The sequence below is a fragment of the Vombatus ursinus genome, unplaced genomic scaffold (genome assembly GCF_900497805.2).
Source record: "Vombatus ursinus unplaced genomic scaffold, bare-nosed wombat genome assembly UNPS02014787.1, whole genome shotgun sequence".
Lineage (NCBI taxonomy): Eukaryota > Metazoa > Chordata > Mammalia > Diprotodontia > Vombatidae > Vombatus > Vombatus ursinus.
In genome coordinates, this window is record NW_020954565.1 from 7,726,845 (window position 1) to 7,732,005 (window position 5,161).

A 5,161-nucleotide genomic window follows, 5' to 3' on the forward strand; every position below is an offset into this window, starting at 1 on the left:
TGGTCAAGAATTGGAAATTGAGGGAATGCTTATCAATTGGGGAAAAGCTGAACAAGTTGTGGCATATGAATGTAATGGAACACATTCATTTTATAAGAAATGATGAGCAGGGAGATTTCAGAAAAACCTGGAAAGTATTACACAAAATGATACTGAGTGAAGTGAACAGAATAAGGAGAACATTGTACACAGTAATAACAACATTGTGCAATGACTAACTATGATAGACTTAACTCTTTTCAACAATATAATGATCCAAGACAATTCCAAAGACTCATGATGGAAAATGATAACCATATCCAGAGAAAGAAGTATGGAGTCTGAACATAGAGTGAAGTGCATCATTTTTACTTTTTTGTTTGTTTGTTTCTTGCTTTTTCTTTCTCATGGTTTTCCCCTTTTGTTCTGATTCTTCTTTCACAACATGACCAATGTGGAAATATGTTTAACATGAATGTACATGTATAACCTATATCAAATTGCTTGCTGTCTTGGGGAAGAGGGAGGGATGAGAGGAAGGGAGAAAAAATTGGAAATCAAAATCTTACAAAAATGAATGTTGTAAACTATCTTCACATGCAATTGGAAAAAAATAAAATACTATTAAGGAAAAAAATAATTAGCAGGTTGGTTTCAGTAAAACCTGGGAAGACTTAAGTGAACAAATGCAGAGATAAGTAAATAGAATCAGGAGAACATTATATACAGTAGTAGCAATATTGTAATGATGATCAACTGTAAAAGACTTAGTTACTCTGATCCAAACAAATGATCCAAGACAACTCCAAAAGACTCATGATGAAAAATGCTATCTCCAAAGAGAGAACTGATGAACTCTGAGTACAGATTAAAGCATACTTTTTTTACTTCTTTATTTTTCTTGCTTTTCTCCTTTTTGTAACATGTTCAATGTGAAACTGTTTTGCAAGATTTCATATCTATAACTGATATGTTTGCCTTCTCAGTGGGTGGAGGAAGGGTGAGAAGGGAGAAGATGATTTGGATCTCAAATTTAAAAAAATGAATGTCATAAATAAAGAGATAAATAAATAGAAAAAATGTTTCCTAGAGTCTGAGTGATAAATTACTATATATGAGATAGTAAAAGAAACCTGGGAAGACCTAAAATTTAAAAAAAGAAAATACGCATGTGCTTTGATAAAAAAAAAAATTGTGCAATTGGGAAAACATTTAAGTGTCAGTTTCAAAAGGGGAAAATATATTTGTAAAGGAGGAGTAGTGAGTGAGTGAATAAATATTTATCAAACACCTACTATGTGCCAGGCACTATGAATGCTGGGAATAAAAAGAAAGACATAAGATAGTCCCTGTTCTCAAGGAACTCACATTCTATTGGGGTAAGACAACACATAAGAAGAAGCTAAAAAGGAAAAGAGGGGGAAGATAAATGGTGCAGGGGAATGATAAAGTCCTGCATCCAGGGTGGGAAATGGTCTGAGGACTTGTTCAGTTACAGAATTGGTTTCAGTTTACAGGATGATTAGTTTCTAGAGATGATGACGATATCCAGGCAAGTGGCTGAAAGGGAAATGATGAGGTGACTGCCCTGGATGTCTTCTGTAAAAATTATAAAAGATATGAGAATAAGTCTCCAAAGTTTACCCTCCATCCTATTAGTAGTTTGCTTCAATTCACTTTGGCCTCAAACATTGTGGAATAATGAGAGTATCTACTTATTAAGTATACAACTTTCACTGAGCCTCAAAGCATATAATCATCACAGATCAACTGCTTAATGGTGTTAACTGTTTCAGGTCTATAGAGTAATTCAACAATATGGCCACCCATGCATAAAACTTCCCAAGAGAAATCTACACAACACATACCTTCGGAGTGTACCAGAAGTCTATCCAAATGCACAAAAGATACAGTATAATAGCACCTGCACTACTTTGTTACAACAGGAGCTCAGCCTAACTCCAACTCTTTTTCTCCTTCCTTTTTTCTCTCATTATTCATTTAAAGAATTGTAGAGGTCAGTCTCACTATATTAGCAATTGTTCCTTTGGTAGCTTATGCCCACACAGCAGAAACACTGGTGAACTTTCTTAACACTACAACTGCATCTTCTCAGTTCCCACCCTACAATTCAACTGTGTTGCTTCATAGCCAGGGTCATGAATGAGACAGCACACCTCTTCCCCACCCCCCCACCCCACCCCCGCCCCCGTGGTGAGATAATTAGTCAAACAACTCTCTCTTTAGGAAGTCCCAATTCCCCAGGGACCTTTATATTTATATGTACATTTGTACTGAAGATCACTTTTACCCCTCCTACCCCAACCCCAAACACTTCACAAAGGGATGCTAGAATGTCTGCAGTGAGGAGATCTATGCATTACTTCCAATATAGTGTAGTACCTCGGATGGGAGCCCCTGACAGGAAAATCACTCAGTATCCTTATAGATACCCACAGAGGCTGTTCCCAAAAACCTGAATGGTCTATATAACTTTTCAGTACCAATGAAGGCCAAGGTCTGTTTTTGCTCCTCTATGTTGTAACTCTATCCCTTGCTCCTAGGTTCTGGTTCCTGTTTGGTCTAGGAACTCCAAGTCAAGCATTTTAACCACTCTCTAATATGGCCTTAGAAGAAGTTAGAAATGGGGTAGTAATATTTGTTATATGGCCCCCTCTAGGGACCTTAAAATCTAACTGGGGAGACACAGTATTAAAAAAGTGAATTAAGTAATATTAAAGAAGTGAGAAAAATACAAAATAGTAAATGATTAAGTACTAAATGAACAGAACCAGCAAAAAGAACCTTGTGGTATTTGTATAACTAAATGCTATTCAAATGAGCCAAAGTGGATTTCTATACTATCTCTGTAATGAATCAGTAGTACTCATTGGCTATTATGAAATCCTAGGGTCTGATAGATTTCAGAACTGTATTAGACATCTGGATGATTAAGAAGAACAGTAACATGCAGTTATACTGTAGGGATAAATACAGTCAATCCATCATCATATACCAGGAACTAAGTTGATCACCAGCTGGAAAGGAGGAAAACAAAATCCTCATTTTGCTCCCCTGGGCATAACCTAACAAATGCATTGCTTCGATATTTCATTTTTATTCTCATTTTGTAATCTTGTACCCTTTTTAAGGATCAAAATAAAATAGATAAAAGAGGAAAAATTACATTCTCTGTCACCACCTTTTCTACAAAAGGCAAAAAATAAAAACTCTTACTACCAGGCAAACCTCCAATGTATGTGATTTCATCTTGCTATGACTTAATAGATAGAAAACTGGCAATTGCCCAAGGCAGGTAGAGGTTAAGAGATTTGCCCGTGATTTTGCCTTACTTTTTGTATTCCTAGGGCTTAGCAAAATGCTTGTTGATTAATTGATTACCTAGTGAGCATTGAAGGCAGGATTTGAACCTAAATTAATCTGACTCTAAGCAAACTCATGCCTATCCACAATGTAGCCTTTAGGACGAACTCCGTGTGGTATGGTATATTTGAAATACCTTCTTATTGAATGTATAGGCAAAGATTGTTGTCCTGTAATTTTTTAAATTTTATGTTTAATTTATGGAATAAAAAAAGCATTTCTATAGTACAGTACAATAAAAAAAAGATGACTATACATTAAACTGCAAATCTACTATGCATAACTTGCTATTCCTTTCAAATACACAACAAAATTATCAGGTAAATTTCTTCTTTTCTTTTTTTTCTTCCCTTCCTGCCCTCTTCCCCAGCCTAGAAATGGCTACCATTAGACACAAATAGGTGTGTGTATGTATGTGTATATATGTACACATATATGTATACATATATATATATAATATGTGTATGTGTGTGTAAAACTATTCTATACACACTTTTGCTTATCAGTTCCTTCTCTGGATATAGATAGTGTCTTTCTTCATAAGTCTTTTATAGTTAATTTGGGTATAATTATTAAAATCCATGTTATATTCCATTTTAAATAAAGCATTCCATGGGATATTCCACATTATATTCCATATAAAGTCCAACAATTTATAACCTGATCATCCACTGATTGTATTCTGATTTGTACTGCAAAGGTAAATTACTACCTCAGCTGCAAATTTCCTTCGGAAAAGAAAGAATGCTTCCTTGGCTAACTAATTAATCAGATTACATAATAAATAATACTATTTTATCATGACATTTAAACAAGCAAACTTTTTAAAGTGGCTAGACAGTAAGAAGAAAAGTAAGGAAGAAAACAGAAATCAAGGAACCAAGTGAAGAAAGAGGAAAACAAATTCAGAATCAAATATAAAAAATTTATCAGCTAATATGTTATCATAATAAACTATGCCACACCAAAAAAAGTAAATCAACTCAGTGAAGTTAGCCATAATTGAAATGAATATTGATGCATCTGCTTTATTATAAAGTACCTGCAAATCAGTTATTAAGCACATATAACTGGACAAAGACACCAAATCCAGAGTCAGAGCTTGTTATTGTTGTTGTTCAGTTGGTTTTCAATTGTGCCCAACTCTTTGTGACTCCACGTGGTATTTTCTTGGAAGAAATACTGGAATATTTTGCCATTTCCTTCTCCAGCTAATTTTACAGATGAAGAAACTGAGGCAAACAGGGTTAAGCGGCTTGCCCAGGGTCACACAGCTAGTAAGTATCTGAGGTCAGATTTGAATTCAGTAAGGTGAGTCTTTCTGACCCTAGGCTAGGCAAAGCACTCTATCCACTGCACGACCTAGCTGACCTGAAGTCAGGGGACTTACATACAAATCTAGTTTCTGAGACTTACTCCCTGTGTGACCTTGGGCAAGTCACTTAACCTCTGTGAGCCTCAGTTTCTTGATTTGTAAAATGAGGTTGTTAAACTAAATGGCCTATGAGGTCCCTTCCAATTCTAGGTCTATGATCTTATAAACTGTCACTTAATACAACTATGATTGAATAAATGTATAATTTCCAATAATAAAGATATCAGTATTAGCAAATCTATGCACCATAAATGTCAACAATCTCACTGCAAATAGTGAATGTGGGGAGAAATCCAAGATACAGGAAACAAGGACTAATATACCTACTCTGACTTGTATATTCAGTGTGTAACCTATCTTTCATTTGTCTTCCAAAAAAAAATTTACCCTCTTTAATTATAAAATTAATATCAGATTTTTTTT